The sequence below is a fragment of the Prionailurus viverrinus genome, chromosome A2 (genome assembly GCF_022837055.1).
Source record: "Prionailurus viverrinus isolate Anna chromosome A2, UM_Priviv_1.0, whole genome shotgun sequence".
Classification (NCBI taxonomy): domain Eukaryota; kingdom Metazoa; phylum Chordata; class Mammalia; order Carnivora; family Felidae; genus Prionailurus; species Prionailurus viverrinus.
In genome coordinates this window covers 94229019-94248892 of record NC_062562.1, presented here as the reverse complement: position 1 = coordinate 94248892, position 19874 = coordinate 94229019, and the positions used below count along the sequence as shown (strand labels likewise).

Below are 19874 nucleotides of genomic sequence, written 5' to 3'. Positions count from 1 at the left end.
CATTAAATCTGTGCTCTACTAAGGTATATTTAGCAGTTGACAGAAGAGAAAAAAGTAATGGAAGAAATTACTCACTCTTATTTTATTTATTTTATTTTTAAAAATCTCTTTAAAATGTATGTATGTATTTAGAGCACAAGCAGAGGAAAAGGACAGAGGGAGAGAGAGAGAGAATCTTAAGCAGGCCCCATTCTCAGAAAGGAGCCTAATCAGGGCTCACTCCCATGACCCTGGAATCATGACCTGAGCCAAAATCAAGAGTTGGAAACTCAACCAAATGAGCCATCCAGGCGCCCTACATTTTAATTTATGTATGTTAAACCCTGAAGATCTACAGAGTTATAGTTAGTACCATGCCCACCTTTTACAAGCAGTCATTTAACTTCTATCAAACAATATCGTTCTTTACATTCACTTAATTAGCTTTGAACTTTTTGTGAAAGCCTGTTCTCCCACTTACAATTGTGTGACACAGAACAAGTTGCTCAGTCTGTTGCTGACTTTGTCTCGGTCTCAATTTCCTCATCTATTAAATGGGTATAATAGTAGTGTCCACCTAATAGTGGTTGTTACGAATATTGAATGAGACAGTGTAAGTAAAGAGCCTAGTACTTATTAACTAGTGTAAATGCTAGATATTATTTAACAACTTGCAAACTTGTTTGGTTTTATAGTTGTGTACATGCTCTAAGCATAAGAAATTTATACTAAGTTTTACATTTGAATATATTCTCGTAATTAAAAAGTTTTTCTTAATGTTTATTTATTTTCAGAGAAATAGAATGTGAGCAGGGGAGGGGCAAAGAGAGAGGGAGACATAGACTCTGAAGCAGAATCCAGGCTCCATGCTGTCGCACAAAGCCCAACGCGGGGCTTGAACTTATGAACCATGAGATCGTGACTTGAACCGAAGTTAGGTGCTTAAGTCCCCCAGGCTCCCCTATTCCTGTAATTTTTAATAAAAAAATGTAAGTCCACAACATGGCTATTGAGGACTTGTCCCCCTTCTTTTTTCTTTAAAAAGATTTCATACTTCAAGTTTGGGGAACACTGGTTTAGAATAAGCTTAGGTTTTTGTTTTTTGTTTTTTGTTTCTCTCCATACATCACTCTATACTCTCCACTACCTCACTGCCATCACTTTTTAAGTCTTAAAATTTAATAAGGATCAACCATACCCAAGTTTAGTCACCTTGTTCATAGCTTAGAGTTTGAGTTGAAATACTAGTAGGTAAATGAAAAAGGCAGCATGTTGCTGTGCAAATTTGTGGAATAGGAGTTAGAAAGTCTTCAATGACTTATGTGAACTTTTAGCAAGTTGCTTATTACTCTGGGTCTTAGGTATAGTGTCTTGAATACGAAGACTGATCTTCAAGTCCCTTCAAGGTCTAAAATTCTGACATTTTCAGTATACCAACTATTGCTCTGTGATAAGTTGTCATGTCACCTAGTACTTAATAGAGAGATGTGCCTTTCAAGGTGCCAAACTTTCATGTGGTATCACCTAGTTGGAAGGTGATTAGTGGTCTGCCCTTTTCTCATTTGGTATCAGTTTGAATACACAGCAAGATTCTCCAAAGTAGCAGAAGGTAAAATGGTCAGAAGTGGAGAATATATGGATTATTTAAAGATTGAAAAATTAACTAGAAAATTCACACTTGGCTGCACAGTATTAAAGAGTCATTCCTGATTTTTTTTTTTCTTTTTTAACCCATCATATTCTTTTGATATCATTTTAGGCACCATCTTAACAGCCACCATGTAAAATGTAGAAAGTTCTTGTGGTAGCTGGTCTTCAGAGATGGCCTCCCAGTGAATTACACCTTCCAGTATTCATGCCTTTGTGTAGTCTTTCCCCACACTGAACCTGGGCTGGCCCCATTTAACAAATAGACTGCAGTAGTGGTGATGCTTTGTGACTTCTAAGGATAGAACACAAGAAGCCTTGTAGCCTCTGCCTTGGTTTCTTAGAACTCTTATTCTGGGGGAAGCAAGCAGCCATTTGAAATTTACCTTGAGACCACCATGCTGTGAGGAAACCCAATCTAGACTCATTGAGAGCCCACGTGAAGAGAGAGACACCTGACCAGTCTGCCCAGTTAAGGTGTAAATCATGTGATGGAAGAAGCTGTCTTGGATGTCCAACACAAAACATCAGATGAAGTCAGCCCCAGCTACCACCTGATGACGAAAGCATGAAAGACTCCAAAGGAGAATCACCAGAATGAGGTCAGTCAACTCACAGAACTGTGAGAAGTAAACAATTGTTGTTTTATACTGTCAATATTGGGGCAAGGTGTTATGCGGTGGTACAGTAGCTTGTTTAAGGACCAAAAAAAGTTCATTTTCTTTTCGATCAGTAATACCCATTTTACATCTCTCTCATAAGAACTCCTTAAAAAATATCTCCATTAGCACTTTTTTTCGGGAGACTATTTCTTTCTTTGTTTTATTATTTAAAAAAAATCACAAAGACATTATTTCATGGTTTCATGTCATTTCATCATTTTTTAATGCCTGGTTTAAGATGTAGGTTTCCGGAATAATTGAGTTATCTCCAACATTACAAATCCTGTCATTAATACTCATGAAAGAAATCAGCTTCAAGAAACAAAACCCAAGTGCTAGTTCTATAAACATAAATGTTTGACCCTATGACTATAAAGGGATCAGAGAAGATTAGGAAAGGAAGAGATATAAAACAGGAGTCTATTTTATAATCACTTTTATTTTTTTAAAGTTATTTTTAACCTAGTTTATTTATTTTAAAACACATTTAAGTAAAATTGTAATGTACTTTGAAATGTTGGAATTTTATCACTGTAAATCCAACTATCTCTAAAAAAGATATGGCCATTTCATTTTATACAAATGTTATAAGAGCTGACCACAGCATTTATACATGACAATTGTTTTATAATACTTAATTTCCTACAACACTCCAAAATAAATTCTATTTAGGTCAAAGGGTCAAAATTTAAGTCATATGATAAAGAAAATCAGATAAAACCAAAGTGAACATTAGTCATATTTCTAGTGGGGAAAGGATTCTTTAAGTTTGAATAAATGGAAGCAATCCCAAAGATAAAGAATTATAATTTCAACTAAATAAGAGTTAAAATTCTGCGTTTTTAAAAAAACATACACTGAGGGGAAATGTTTGCTGTAACTTAACAAAAGATTAATGTCAAATATTTAAATAGCTCACACAAATTCAGAACAGAAGCAACTTTAGGCTCCAATAAAAGCACAAAAGAATTGAACATTTTAATACAGAAGATATAAAATTGTTTAATAAACAGAGACACTGGGAAAGATACCGTCTATAGGCTTTCGTAATCTCTTCACTCTTCTCCTGTTGGTTAAGTTTGAACAATCCAGTATTTATGCAAATCATCAAAGGTTTTACCACTTAAAGAAACTCTTTAAAATTTGCAGTGAATCTTTGTTAAGGCAAAAATTAAGTAGGCCATTGGCTTAAAAATGCTGGGACAACATTTCTTTTGTTCTCACCTTTATTATGCAGTTATATAATAAAGAAATTTCCAGACTTTCTAATCTTCAATGTATAAAGTTCTTCCGTAAACTTGGGTAGAAAGACTCAGTATCATGAAAATGCAATTGTCCCCAAATATATCTATAAATTCAGTGTGACTCCAATAGGTATCCTGTCAGGATTTTTCATGGAACTAGACACATTAATTCCAAGATTGACACGGAAGAGCAAGAGGTCAAGGACAGGCATGAAATTCCCAGAGAAAAAGAATATAAGATGATTTTCCCTTTCAGACACAAGGCTAATACAAAACTGTGAAAATTGTATAACATAGGGTTAGATAAACAGGCCAAGGTAATAGAACAGACAACATCTGTTCCCCGGGCACAGAGAAAAAAAGTGTGATTTATGGCAGAGCAGGCCTTGTCTGTCAGTGGGAAGGAAGTGCTATTGTTTATATTCTTATACAAATTCATTTTATGAAAAAAAGTGAAGTTGTACTTTATCCCACAAAAATTAGTTCTGGGAAAACGAAAGACTTACTATGAGAGGGAAACTTGAAAACCTAGGAAAATATCTTTAAGGAAGAAGACACAGGATTTCACTCATATGTGGAATTTTAACAAATAAAACAGATGAACATATGGGAGGGAGAAAAAAAGAGAGAGGGAAATGAGCCTCTTTTTTTAAAAAATATAATTTATTGTCAAACGGGCTTTCATGCAACATCCAGTGCTCATCTCAACAAGTGCCCTCCTCTATGCCCATCACCCATTTTCCCCTCTCCTCCACCCCCTCTCAATCCTCAGTTTCTTCTCTGTATTTAAGAATTTCTTATGGTTTGCCTCCCTCCCTCTCTGTTTGTAACTATTTTTCCCCTTTCTGTTCCCCTCTGGTCTTCTGTTAAGTTTCTCAAGATCCACATATGAATGAAAACATATGCTATCTATCTTTCTCTGACTGACTTATTTCAATTAGCATAATACCCTCCATTTCCATCCACGTTGCTGTAAATGGCCATAGTTCATTCTTTCTCATTGCCAAATAGTATTCCATTGTATATATAAACCACATCTTCTTTATCCATTCATCCAGTTGATGAACATTTAGGCTCTTTCCATAATTTGGCTATTGCCGAAAGTGCTGCTATAAACATTGGGGTACAAGTGCCCCTATGCATCAGCACTCCTGTATCCCTTGGGTAAATTCCTAGGAGTGCTATTGCCGGGTCATAAGGTAGTTCTATTTTTAATTTTTTGAGGAACCTCCACACTGTTTTCCAGAGCGGCTGCACCAGTTTGCATTCCCACCAACAGTACAAAAGGATTCCTGTTTCTCCACATCCTTGCTGGCATCTGTCTATAGTTTCCTGATTTGTTCATTTTAGCCACTCAGACCGGTATGAGGTGGTATCTCGATGTGGCCTTGATTTATATTTCCCTGATGATGAGTGACATTGAGCATCATTTCATGTGTTTGTTGACCATCTGGATGTCTTCTTTTGAAAAGTGTGTATTCATGTCTTCTGCCCATTTCTTCACATGATTATTTGTTTTTCGGGTGTGGAGTTTGGGGAGTTCTTAATAGATTTCGGATACTAGCCCTTTGTCCGATATGTCATTTGCAAATATCTTTTCCCATTCCATTGGTTGTCTTTTAGTTTTGTTGATTGTTTCCTTTGCAGTGCAGAAGATTTTTATCCTCATGAGGCCCCAGTAGTTCATTTTTGCTTTTAATTCCCTTGCCTTTGGAGATGCGTTAAGAAATTGCTGCAGCTGAGGTCAGAGAGGATTTTTCCTGCTTTCTCCTCTAGAGTTTTGATGGTTTCCTGTCTCACATTCAGGTCTTTCATCCATTTTGAGTTTATTTTTGTCTATGGTGTAAAAAAGTGGTCTAGTATCATTCTTCTGCATGTGGCTATCCAGTTCTCCCAGGACCTCTTGCTAAAGACACTGTCTTTTTTCCATTGGATACTCTTTCCTGCTTTGTCAAAGATTAGTTGGCCATACATTTGTGTCCAATTCTGGGTTCTCTATTCTATTCCATTGGTCTATGTGTCTGTTTTTGTGCCAATACCATACTGTCTTGATGATTACAGCTTTGTAGTAGAGGCTAAAGTCTGGGATTGTGATGCCTCCTGCTTTGGTTTCTTAAGAATAGAGAACAAACTGACAGTTGATGGAGGGAGGTAGGTGGGAGATGGGCTAGATGGGTGACATGGATTAAGGAAGGCACTTGTTAAGAAGAGCACAGTAAGTGATGTAAGAAATAAATTACCGAATTCTACTCCTGAAGCCATTATTGATTGCACTGTATGTTAACTAACTAGAATTTAAATAAAAATTAAAAAAAGAGAGAAAACATAGGAAAATATCTTTGTGACCTTTGAGTAGGGATAGATCTATTAAATAAGACCTACGTACAAAGATGTGAACTGAAAGAGGAAAAGATGTATCCATTTGATGCAGAAATTAAAGCTCCTTATGACCAAAAGAAACCATAAAGTGATTGAAGAGTACTAGTCATGTTGTAAAAACATACGTGCTATGCGTATAAGCAAATTATTAGCATCCAAAAATAAAAACTGTACAAATTTATAAGAGCAATGGCAATCCAAAAGAAAAATGGTTGAAAACATGTGCATGGTATTCACCCTAGCAATACTATTCCTGTTATTTGCCTCAGATACTTTTGTCTCAGAACCTGTTTATACTCTTAAACATTATTGGAGAACCCCTAAGAGTTTTTGTTTCTGTAGGTTATATCTATCAATTTTTACCAAATTAAACCTAAGAGATTTAAAAAATATTTATTATTTAATTTCAAAATAACAATAATAGACCAATTACATGTGAACATAAATAAGTTTTTGAAAAATTAGTGTATTTTCCAAAACAAAAAGTGAGAAATGTGGCACTGTTTCATATATTTTGAAAGATTTCTGTAATGCCGAGCTTAATGGGCAGCCTGATTCTCTTAGTTGTTTCTGTACTCAGTCATGTAGCCTCTGGAAAACTCCACTGTTCACTTGTGAGAGAATGAAAGTTAAAAAGTCAAATAACATCGTAGTATTATTGGGGCACCTGGGTGGCTCAGTTGGTTAAGCGTGTGACTCTTCATTTCAGCTCAGGTCATGATCTCATGGTTCGTGGGGTCGAGCACCAGGTCGGGCTCTTTGTTGACAACTCAGAGCCTGCTTGGGATTCTCTTTTCCCCCTCTTTGCCCCTCCCCTGCTCATACTGTCTCAAAATAAATAAATAAGCTTTAAAAAAATCTTTAAAAAATAGTAAAATAACATCTTAGTATTATTTTAAAAGTAGTTTTGTACAGGGATTTATACACAGGAGCTAAAATGATAAAGGAAAGCAAGGGAATGATTAACCAAAAATTCAGGTTGCTGTCTATATCTGGGGGTGGGAGTGAGGAGCCAGCTACAATAAGGAGGGGCACTTGGGGGCTTCTGAGACACTAATATTTTATTTCTTAAGCTGGATGTCTGTCACATGAGTGTTAATTTCATTATTATTTTAACTGTGCATTCATGTACATATTTCATACACACCTATAAATATATAATTAAAAACATTTTTATAATGTAACAAAAATCTATTCAAAATGACTACAACAATAAAAGAAATATACTGACTTTCATAATTGAAAATCCAATAGGAGAGAGTTTCAGGTATGGTTTGATCCAGAGTGTACTCCTGTAGCTTGGGGAACAGGTCATGTTCCTTCAGAGCCAAAGAGCTTTGGGAAAGGCTGAATGCCAGAATGATGAAATTACTGAAAGAGGAAAAATGTAGGCAGGAAAAATTAGTAAATGTTCAAAGCCACAAAACATAAAATAGGTATGATAGGTATTTCAGTTAGCACTTCTTATCTTATACCCAACTATTAAAATCCTTGTTTTTCCTGTTTGACTTTTGCTAACCTGAATTTCTAGCTATAATGAACCTATTAAGAGGCATAATGATTTTATTAAATCCTTCTATTATTCTATAACCATAACATTCCAACTTTGTGCTTTAAATTTAAAGAATTCCAAATTTATGCTTTAAATTTTTGGTAGAAAGAGATTTTGATTCAATAAGAAAAGCTCCTTTTAAGTGTGTTGGCATTTGGACCAAGAAATAGTGTTAAAAACTTGTTGAAATAGTGATTTCTATGCCTGTGTCCTTGTGTTCCAGATGTTTCTATAGGTCATTCTTAGAATCATATTGACTTTTGATATAATTGCAACTTTCATTCTCTTCTTATTTATTTGTTTATTTATTTTTTAATGCTTATTTATTTTTGACAGAGAGAGAGAGACAGAGCATGAGCGGGGGAGGAGCAGAGAGAGAGAGGGAGACACAGAATCCGAAGCAGGCTCCAGGCTCTGGGCTGTCAGCACAGAGCCCGACCTGGGGCTCAAACTCACAGACAGTGAGATCATGACCTGAGCTGAAGTCGGACACTCAACCGACTGAGCCACCCAGGCTCCCCTCTTCTAATTGAAAATTTTAATATTATTCTAATTGTTAAAATGTTGTAATAGACAACTTTCCCAAACTATTGTCACAGCTTATTATTTTGAATAATTATGAAATTATTTAAATAATTGAAAATTTCTCTTTGAAGTCTGAAGGTTTTTTAAAAATGTTTATTTTGTTTTATTTTTAAGAGAGAGAGAGTGCGCATACAGGCAGAGGAAGAGCAGAGAGAGAGGGGGAGACAGAGAATCTGAAGCAGGCTCCAGGCTCCAAGCTTTAAGCCCACGCGGGGCTTAAATTCATGAACCGTTAGATCACGACCTGATCCAAAGTCGGACGCTTAACCAACTGAGCCACCCAGGTGCCCCTTAAGTCTGAAAGCTTTTTAAAAAAATATTATTGATAGTAATCTCTCAAACCGTACTAGACATATTAAATGCTATGTAATTTTATGTTTTCTTTATGATGCAAGGTCATTAGGAATGTAAATTACTTTGCTATAATTACAATGATTTTAGATGCAAGTAGCTGTTTGTTTTATATGTAAGGGGACGACTCTAACAATGAGTGTAAATTTTTCATACTTTTTAGGACTGTTCTCACCATGAGCTTTAACTTTCTGATATTAATATGCCAGCACCTAGCAGTAAAACTCCTCTAAGTCGTTGTATCCAAAGTGCAATAAACTGATAAACTAGATAAAAGTTTGATATAACCACGTCAAAAGTATCTGTAAATGGGTTTTGAATGACGTTCTCCCTAAAAACAATGTAATTTTAGAGCAAAGATTTTTGATACATTCCTTTTATATCACAAGAGTTTTTACATTTTTATTTATAAATTTTCCTTCTTACCAAGTTCCCAGTTATATTTTACACATTTAAATTTCTAAGAGATTTTTCTAGGCAATGAATATGCATTGTTTTATAATCAGGAAAATGCACTAAATGTGAATAAAAGTGCTAAATTATTTCAGTTATATAATATTATTACTTTTTATGGTCTAACCACTATACTGTTAGAATCTATGCTTTCTCCTCATCATGCTGACTCTGACCTTTATTCTTCCTTTCTAAGCTATCTGTGATTTTGTTTAAAAAAATTATTCTTAATTATCTCTTTTTCTCCAAAAACTAGTTTAGTGATTTAATTATTTCTCATTTTGATATTAAAACACTATTTCACAGATGCTCCAAATTTAAAAAAAAAATCTCCATTGTCTATAGGATAAAACACAGACTATTAGAACTCTTCTCTAGTGTACTTCCAAATTACTTAGCTTCTTTCACTTACTATGCCCTTGTGTAAGCTCTCTTTTTACATCTTTTTGGCCTACAATATGTCATTTGCAGTCCTATCCCCTGATGAGACTCGACCCACCTCTACTAATGATCTACTGTTTTTTCAACGTTTTTTTTTGTTTTGTTTTGTTTTGTTTTTAATTTATTTTTGGGACAGAGAGAGACAGAGCATGAACGGGGGAGGGGCAGAGAGAGAGGGAGACGCAGAATCGGAAACAGGCTCCAGGCTCTGAGCCATCAGCCCAGAGCCTGACGCAGGGCTCGAACTCACGGACCGTGAGATCGTGACCTGGCTGAAGTTGGACGCTTAACCGACTGCGCCACCCAGGCGCCCCTGATCTACTGTTTTGATCTCTTTCCTTTAGGAAGCCTCTCTTGTGTTTTCCCAGCCCACACAAAACTCTCTCTCTAATTACGTACGGCACTTATTATCCTATTATTGATGTAGAGCATGCTTATTATTCTGTATTGCTTCTCTTTCTAGAATAACCTTTGGATGATTTTGTATATCTGCAACACCTCGCACAGTGTTTATCATAATACCTAGAACAGTGTTGTGTCTTATTAGACACTTGGTAAGAAGAATGAAATGATGGCTGGGTTGATTTCATTTAGAGTACATGCCAGTTGTCTATCTGTTATCATCCTTTCATGATGAAGAAGTGTGGGTTTTCTTTTGGCGAGGCATCCTTGCAGTGAGTATAATGTGAGTAGATGTTTCCATCAGGAAAGCAAAATAGAGACTGTAAGCCAAACTCAAATCATTCTGGCCAAAGACATAAACAGCCAAATTCTTTCAGAAATGGTTTCCTGGAAGCAGTTTGCATTGACTGTGCTTTCGTCCAAAGAGCCTCCTTTAAAAGTGACATAGCAGTATTGGGACGCCTGGGTGGCTCAGTCGGTTAAGCATTCAACTTTGGTTCAAGTCATGATCTCACAGTTTGTGAGTTCGAGCCCTGTGCCAGGCTCTGTGCTGACAGCTCAGAGCCTGGAGCTCACTTTGCATTCCGTGTCTCCTTCTCTCTACCCCTCCCCTGCTCACACTCTGTCTCTCTATCTCTCTGTCTCTGTCTCTCAAAAATGAATAAACATTTAAAAAAGTGACATAGCAGTATGTAGTAAATCTAATCATTGTAGATAACTAGATTGGAGTAGCAGTATTTAACTCTTGGTTAAAGTCATCTAGATTATTGTGTCAACAATTCACTTCCTTTTAGAAAGTCGCAATTCATTTTCTGCAGATATGTAAGAGTGGGGTTGGGGCAGAGAGAGAGGGAGAGAGAGAGAATCTCAACCAGGCTCCACGCTGGCAGCACAGAGCCCAGTGTTGGGCTTGAACTCACGAACTGTGAGATCATAACCTGAACTGAAACCAAGAGTTGGATGTCTAACCGACTGAGCCTCACAGGCACCCCAAAAGTACACAGATTTTTAGAACTGCAGTACTTGCCTAATTACTGAACAGCTCTTTCTCTGGTTGAAGCAAATGTGTTGAATGGATTAAAAAAAATACATGTGAGTGTCATTGTACAGTGACTAAAGAGTCAATAGAAACTTGGTATTTTTTTCCTTATAGTACATTGATCAGAGTCAGATTCCCAAACTGGGTTAAAGACATTCATACCTATACATATACAGGGCTGTATGATCAAAATCAAATAAACACCTGTTTATTAATTGTAAGCTAAGCCTTACTTGCACTGAAAAGAAATACAAGCCATAATCCTTGCCTTTAAGAAGTTTGCAATCTGGATAGGTAGATATAGGTAGATAGTATGTGTTATTTATTGAAATATGAATTCATGATAGAATAAAGCAGTGCATCATATTGGTCATATAATAATACAACAAAAATGTTATTCTGAGGAAGAAGGGGAGAGGAGTTCCTTTGGGATGAATAGGATGACTTTAGAAAATTAAATGGAAGTAGACTTTGAGTTGTACTTTAGGATGAGTGGATTTTGAATAATGAAAGAAAGGTGAGAAAGACTTTCTTGGAGAATAAAGGATGTGAACAGTGTGAGCAAGACCATGGAGACAAAGACATTTTTGGAGGAGAGTGAGTAAATCAGTTTTTCAGAAAGGTGAAAAATTGCAGATTAGGCTAGAAAAGCATTTTGGGCGAGATTGTGGAAGAATGTGAATGCCAGATTAAGGACTAAGTATTTTGTAAGCAGTGAGGAGGTATTTGGGGAAGATCTTGATAAAAGAAAAAGCTTGATCCAAGTTGGGTTTCAGAAAGAGTAGTTTGTCAGCTATGTACCACTTGAAAAGGAGGGCAAAATTTGCAGCAACGTGGATGGAACTGAACGGTATTATGCTAAGTGAAATAAGTCAGTCAGAGAAAGACAGATCATGTTTTCACTCATATGTGGAACTTGAGAAACTTAACAGAAGACCATGGGGGAAGGGAAGGGGAGAAATAGTTACAAACAGGGAGGGAGGGAGGCAAACCATAAGGACTCTTAAATACAAAGAACAAACTGAGGGTTGATAGGGGAGTGGGGGAGAGGGGAAAATGGGTGACGGGCATTGAGGAGGGCACTTGTTGGGATGAGCACTGGGTGTTGTATGTAAGCGATGAATCATGGGAATCTACCCCCCAAACCAAGAGCACACTGTATACACTGCATGTTAGCCAACTTGACAATAAATTATGTTTAAAAAAATAAAGCAAGCATAATTCCTTTGATAATTAGAATATGCAGAAAATAAACTGAACTTCAGTTATTAAAAAAAAAGAAAAGAAAAGGAGGGCTAAGAGACAGGGTAATATGAGGCTGTTCGAGAGAAGCAGTTGAAGTGCGAGGCAGAGCAGCAAACATAATGATATTTTTCTGTTTGGTATTCCTTCCTTTCTGATTCAGTGGTTCAGCTGGAGAGGGCACAATTTCCCCTCAAGAGCCACTGGTAGGCACATGACCCTGATCTACTCAACTAGGAGAGTCCATTCCTAGGTTATAATTATTGGTTCACAGATGGGCACATGATCTAAATTGAGCCAATTAGTTTTACCTCTAAATTTTTTTTCTGCTAGACCTATTAGGAAAGATACCTTCTTCCTCGGGGACCCTAACATCGTCAGTGCTCATCTTTCCTGTAACATTGTTTGCTAGCTAGACCCCAGCATTGTCCTAACGTTCCCTCCTGACATTCACATGCTTGTATAGTCTCCTTCGTGTGGTATTAGGGTTGGTCTTTATGATACATGAGTATACAGCAGAAGTGGTGGTATTTTATATGTGAAACTGGAAGCTACAGATTCCAAAATGGAATCAACAACACTTGGTAATTGATTGGATTTTTAGACGTAGGAGAATGCAAAGTTTTCAACTTTGACAAAATGGTTATGTCATTAGCAGATGTAACAATGTCTGGAAGGAGGATTTGTTATATTGTGCTAGATGAATAGGAGGTAAGAAATTTATCATCAGGTTGAGGCTCTAGGTAGCAGTTTTAGGAACAATGGCTGGTATTTAGAAAAACGAGGTAGACTCACAAAATAGTGAGTTCTCTGTCACTGTTCGATTCCTTATTGCGGATGTTGGAGACTGGACTTATAATAATACAGCATCTAAAATCACTTCTGAGTGAGTGATTTGATTGCTACTAGTTGTTACACACACACACACTCACACTAAAGGTAAAGGTAAATGGAGGCAATAGCCATAATCTCTCCAATCATAGAGCTCTTAGCAGTTTTCTCCTTGTTTCTCACTGTTGCTTCAGGTGAATTATAACCTCTGTTGGAGCACCTACCCCAGTTTACTAGACAGGCTGGAACCAGGATCAGGGGACTTCTGGTCACATCCATCCCTTAACTTTGCAAACTACTTTAGCTCCATTCCTACTTGATTCCATGCTGTATAAAAGTGGCATTCTCACAAAATACTCAGAAAAACAGGGGAAACCAACAGGCACTCCAGCAAATGGACAAACTGTGTTGTTTATATGTGTTTTTACCACTGTGATTTTATGACCTGTAAACATTTTTCTGATAGTGCCCAATACACTTCAATTCCCTTCTCCTTGAAGTTTCTTTTCCCTTAAAAAAATGTTATCCTCTGGGCCGTTTTTCTAAAAACATTTCTCCTTTTCTCTAACATGATCCTGAAGCAAACACAATACATGGCTTGGGGGAAAATAAAACAGAAAATAAAACAGAAATGTAAAACAAGGAAGTTAGACTAGATAATTGCTAAGATTCCTCTTAGCTCATAAATTTAAATAGCAAGTCCTAAGGATTTTGTATGTAGCGTCACTGAACTCCTTTAGTAATAGTTTCAAGTACTTGTAGTGATACAATTATGCAAGCTATATTTTTAAATGCTTTTTCATCAGATTGTTGTAAAATTCTGTGAACACTTAAAAGGCATTTATGGGCTTGAAAGGGCTAACATGGTTCTTTATTAAGTGTTTTATTCATGGGAAGCCAAATCTTGATATTCAATAGCGTTTGTGCAACACAGAAAACAAGGAAGTGCAACAATGCAAAGAAAGCAGGTCCATCAGAGTCTTGCCTCATTCTCTTGTCTCCCTTAATCCATGCCTTGGATTCACGGAATGCTCTTTTTCTTTCAATTCTGGAAAAATCTCTTCCACTTGCAAGATTTGGTAGATGCCTGCCTTAGAGATTTATTATGTACTTTCCCTGCATCCACTTGAATATTTTAATGAAAAATAGAGGCTATCTTTAAAAATATTTGTTTTGGCAAGTGTAAAAGGATTAGCAAAAGCAGTGATACTTGTAATGATTTGTAAAATCACACAAGAGACTTGTTCATCGTTGGTGATACACTTAACATTTTAAGGTTTTCTTATGCCATCTAGGAACGTTCAAAAGACCAGGCTGATGCAATATTCACTCATCAATTGTTTAAAGAAAGTAGGGAATTTCCCAATCAGCCGTTTCTAACTACACGGTACCTGGCTAACAGGGCTATTTGACTTTTTAATTCTGTTTGTATAAATAAAATGCAAACCAAGAGAGTATTGTGACTCAGTTGACTTCATAATTTTCCTTTCCCTCTGCCTCTCCAGCCTCCCTCCTTTTTGTTGACAGTTTGTTTTACCATAAGCTATCATAACATAAAGATATTATCTTTCAGGATAAAGGCAGAATGCCAAATTTGGAGGCAGAATTTTGGCAGCATTCTGGATGTTCTTAAAGACGATGTGCATTCTTCTTTCTTTATCCCCTTAGAGGTGAGAAATAAATCTCACCAGCTCTTGTGGAACAAATTTAGCTGAGCCCTCAACAGACAAAATGTTCCTTTGTCTATAGTTACCTCAGGGAGAAGATTCCTAAGCGTTCATTGTATAAGACTGTTTTGGAAATATTTTGCTGTTTCTTTTGGTATGATTTGTGCAGTATACTTGTGTAATTTAATAATAAAATTCCAGTTTTCATGTTGCAAATCTGGTTGCCCTAGTTTAAAATTATATGTTGAATTATGAAAATCAAGCCTTTGGTTTCCAGGGAGAAAAGTGATTTCTATCTTGGAATTGTTTAACTATACGGGCCTGGTGTATTTCCCACTCATATTTTCCTTCCAGAAAGTTGTCTGGAAAGCCATTCCTCCCCTACTGGTGACATTGCACAAATGTAGTGAAAACTTGAAATGATTTTGGTTTTCACTGACTTCTTATGCATTAGTCACACTTTCTGTCTTAGTCTCTGAAAAGAACAAAATGATAGATGTTTTTCAAAGGACTATTATGAAGAAAGAAACGTGGTTTGGGTTGACTAACAGAGATAGGAAAAGTGGGTAGTGTGCTGGTCTATATTAAAACAATTGCCCTCAAAGAAAATTCAGAAAAACTAAATTTGCCTTATTTAGGTAAAGACAATATTTCATTTTATAATCACTATAATATAGATTTAGGAAACTCCAGTAAGTATTGAAAAGTTAGACATTAATAGGTTATTTTGCATTTGAATTTCAGGTTTTTAAAACAATATTTAATAAATTTCACATTATATTTGCTTTTTAGAAGATTTAAATTTTTAAAAAAATTTTTTATTTATTAAAAAAAATTTTTTTAGTGTTTATTTTTGAGAGAGAGGGGGGGGGGCAGGGTGAGAGTGAGGGAAAGGCAAAGAGAGAGGGACACACAGAATCTGAAGCAGGGTCCAGGCTCTGAGCTGTCAGCACAGAATGACCCAAACCGAACTTGCACATTTACCTGACTGAGCCACCCAGGAGTCCACCCAAAATATTTTCTTTAAAGGAAGACATGGTACTGTTTGTTTATTATTATTTTTTTAATTTTTTAATTTTATTTAAATCCAAGTTAGTTAACATATAGTGTAATAATGGTTTCAGGAGTTGAATTTAGTGACTCATCACTTATGTATAACATCCAGTGCTCATCCCAACAAGTGCCCTCCTCAATGCCCTTCACCCATTTAGCCTATCCCCCCACCCAACACCCCACCAGCAGCTCTCCGTTTGTTCTCTGTGTTTAAGATTCTCTTATGGTTTGCCTCTCTCTCAAAACGCAGTGCCTTTTAATTTAAAAGCATACCTCACTATTTTGACGAGTCCACGGGATTTTGCTGATTATTCTAGGGTTGCTCTGAGAAGGAACGATTGCTAGAGTTACTGTTTAAATTTTACCTATGAGGCCCGGGGATCTGAAAACCAAGATGAATCAGGAAATCATGGTGGTGATTAATGGGGGTGTGAAACTGCTTCTAGCCTTCTGTCCCAACAGAAAGGAGAATTTTGCCACAAAGTATTTATTAGTAGTCATTGAACAATTCCTGGCCCTGGGTTTTCAGGTGGTCCTTTTCCCGGCACTATTATGCCCCTCACCCATCTGAAGCAGATTCAGATTTCCTGCCTCTGAGTGGTAAGCTTTGGTGAGGATTTCTGCAAAATACAGGGAAATGTGCTTGTTTTAAGTCTCTGGACTCTTTGCTGACACTTGCAATGACACAAATGCCCATCCTTCATCACAGAGGAGACCAAAGACAAGCACGTAGAAGGATCAGTGCTAAGCTCTCAGCATGACACAGTGGCTACAAAGTCAGGGGCCCTGGGTCTCAGGCCTCTTTCTGACACCTGCAACTGTGTGATTCTGGAAGAGTCTCCTCTCTTTGGCCTCTGTGTCATCTGTAAAATGGGACTTCATGGAGGATTTACGATACAAAATTATGCTACTTATTAGAATTTGCAGAAATTATTTTGGATTACAGATATGTAGACATTAGGAGGTGATTTTATAAACTCTGCTTCTTATGTGAGATGGATGTTAGACTGATTTTATACGAAAAGTTGGGCAACAGTGCATTGATATTTTGGCACCGGTTCATTTACAGCAGAGACCAGAATTATGATGGCCTCGTTCCTGTCAGAACATGAAGCTTTAAGAGGAAAGTAATAATTTTAGAATCCTTAGCTCATTATTAATGACACCCCTTCGAGTTATACCATCTACTACCCAGCTTTTTTCTAAAGCCAAATTTTAGCACTGCATAACCACCTACTCTCTGCTCAATTGCTTGAACCTTAGATACTTTTTTTTCTAAAGTAAATAATCTGTTTTTTCCCTATAGAAGTTTTTGGTTTTTCTCCCCCTTGTCCTTGGTGGCCTGAGAGGTGGCAGGAATCCACACCTATACAGTCTCTAGCTCCAGAAAATTTCTTTTATTATTTATTTTCTCTTTTTATTTTTTTCATTCCATCCTTCTAAAGCTTACATGAGAGGTATTTGAAATCACCCAGATGCTTTTCCATGTCTCTTAAATTTTCTGCAACATTTTCCATTTCATGAATTTTTTCTTTTGTACTGCCTTCTGGAAACCTGTAAATTAATCTTCAACTATATCTATTCTGGAATTCCATTCTTCCATTAATATTTATTTTTTTTTCCTTTTTGAATCCCGAGTGTAAAGAGTTGGCTTAATTGTAACACCTCAGTTCACAGCACAATGTTATTATCATTTGTCTGTGTAAGAGTCTTATTTCATTCTCTTGTTTTTCAAAACTTCCTCCCTGATTTGCATTCCCATTCTTCCTACCAGTGTTTTTATTTAAGATGTTTGATGTATGTTCTTAAATGTGCATCTAATTCTGCATGCCAAAATATGTTGTGTTGTCTTCTCTGCATGCTTTTTTCCTGAACTGATAGACAGTATTGTGCTATGCAGCATGGCTTTAAAAAAATTTTGCAGTGAAGATCTAATTCCAAAGAACTCCAATTGCTTCTTTTTCTTTTCTTTCTTTTTGCTTTAGAGAGAGAGAGAGAGAAAGCACACAGCAGGTGAGTGGGGAAGAGAGGGAGAAGGGCAGAGGGAGAGAGAGAGAGAATCTTAAGCCGGCTCCATGCTCAGCACGGAGCCTAATGTGGGGCTTGATCCCATGACTGTGGGATCATGACCTGAGCCAAAATCAAAAGTCAACCAATTGAGCTCAATCAGCTGAACCACCCAGGCACCCAATTGTTTCTGTTTTTTATAGCAATCCTGTTTTTGCTAATGAATGTAGTATCTTCTAAGATCTCTCCAAATAAATTACTTATTTATATAAGTCTTATTCTGTTGCCTCCATTATTTTCTGTAGGGTTTAGTTCTTCTGTTATTTGAATAAGATGATTCTTTCTTTCTTTCTTTCTTTCTTTCCTTCTTTCTTTCTTTCTATGTTTATTTATTTTTGAGAGAGAGAGAGAGACAGAAGAGTGCGAGCTGGTCAGGGGCAGAGAGAGAGGGAGACAGAATCCTAAGCAGGCTCCAGGCTCTGAGCAGGCAGCACAGAGCCTGGCATGAGGTTCGAACTCACAAGCTATGAAATCATGCCCTGAGCTGACAATGGTTGCCTAACTAAGCCACCCAGGCACCCCTTAGATCATCCTTTCTAATGGTGTTAATTTTCCTCAAATATTTGGTGATGATTGTCTGTTCTTATTGTTGGTGTGGATCTATTTCCTTGGCTGCATGAGAATCTCTGTTTACTTGTCTATGAAGGCAGGTTCCACTTTTGGTGATAAAGGGGAACACAGTGGAATATGTGGTCCAGAGGGCTGGTGTACTAGTTTCCTAAGCCTGCCCTAACAAAATACCCCAAATTGAGTGGCTTTAAAAAAGTCGAAATTTATCCTCCCACAGCTTTGGAGACTAAACATCTAAAATCAAGGTGTTGGCAAAGCCATGCAACCTCCAGAGCCCCTAAGAGAGCATCCTTCTTTACCTCTTCCGTCTTCTGGTAGCATCAGGAGTGTTTTGGCTTATAGCAAAGTAACCCCACCTCCGCCTCTGTCTTCACTGTGATGGTCTGTGTGTCTCTTTGTCTTCATGTGGCCTTATCATTTCTGTGTCTCTCTCCTTTTCTTAAAAGGACACTAATCATATTGGATTAAGGGCCCATTATACTCCCGTATAACTTCATCTTCACTAATTAAATCTGCCATCATCTATCTCCAAATAAGGTCACATTCCGAGCTACCAGGGCTTAGGACTTTAACATATCTTTTTGAGGCACACAATTTTACCTACAACAGCGGGTAAGTAGCTTGTCCACTTAGTAGAAGTGGGCTTCCCATCCCTTCCCTTGTGACATAGTCCTGCTTCTGCAGTACCAGAAACTACTCTGGGAGTCTCTAATTCTGGAACTCAGTTTGGAGACCTGTGCATGCCAGTTTATCATGGTGCAAATGTTTGAGTCAGGATGACCTTCTATTTCTGTCCTCTGCTGCCATTGTGGAAGCCTTGTTGGACTCTGCTTCTCAGGCCCCAGCACTGAAGCCAGGAGCCTTTCCCAAAGTTTTTTAGCTTTGTTTATAGATGAGGTTTATGGCCAGCTGTTCAGATCTTTGGAAGAAAGGGTCACTGGCCAGATTCTCTGATTGGTCCTTTAATGACTCATCCAATGATTTCTCCAGGACTGCTTTGGTTTGGTTAGCTTAGAGCATAAAACTCATTCAGGGTTTTCTTAAGAACTTTTGCTTCCTTTTGCAATAGCTTGTATTTGAATCTTGTGTTGCAGCTTCTCCCACTTGTTTCTCTGTTAATCTGATCTCATCTGTTTCCCCTTACCTCCCCAAAATGTTTTTTTTTTTTTGTATTAGAAATTCCTTAGGTTTTCTGGTCCACTGAGACCACCCTTTCTTGTTTTCTGTTATGTATCCTTCTTTAACCACAGGTTTTCTTTAATTTCAGTGGCATTTAGTGGGGAAGGAGATAGATGTATGAGTTTATGCTACCATCATGACACAGTGTAAGGTGCTGATCTAAACTAGAAGTCATTGAAGGACCAGATAGTAAATATTATAGGCATTTGGAGCTATGAGGGCTCTTTGCAATTTTTGACAATGCTGTTTTAGTGCAAAAATATATAGACAAGATGTAAATGTATGCAAGTGACTGTGTTTCAATAAAACTTTACTTAGAAAAACAGGCAGTGGGCCAGGTTTGGCCTATCCCTGAAATCAGTGGTTCTCAAAGTTATCTTGCAACAGAATCTATGGAAAGACTTGATAAAATACAGACTGCCTCCTCACCTCCAGTTTTTGACTCAGTGGGTCAGGGGTTAGAGGGGGTGTCCCAGAATTTGCAATTTTAATAAGCTCTCAAGTGATGTGATACTATTGGTCTATGGACCA

The 19874-nt window shown here is 37.2% G+C and overlaps 1 protein-coding gene across 3 annotated transcripts in view; it reads left to right on the top strand.

Moving 5' to 3' along the window:
• The window catches only part of FAM237B (family with sequence similarity 237 member B), a 165878-nt gene that overhangs the window by 127840 nt on the left and 18164 nt on the right, over positions 1-19874 (top strand). For 2 of the 3 annotated variants that reach the window (XR_007146484.1, XR_007146487.1), the window contains exon 12: positions 1739-2228. The exons of the other annotated variant lie outside the window; for it this stretch is intronic. The gene's annotated coding sequence lies outside the window, so the exon portion shown is untranslated. The remainder of the gene's footprint in view (positions 1-1738; positions 2229-19874) is intronic. 3 annotated transcript variants of the gene reach the window in all.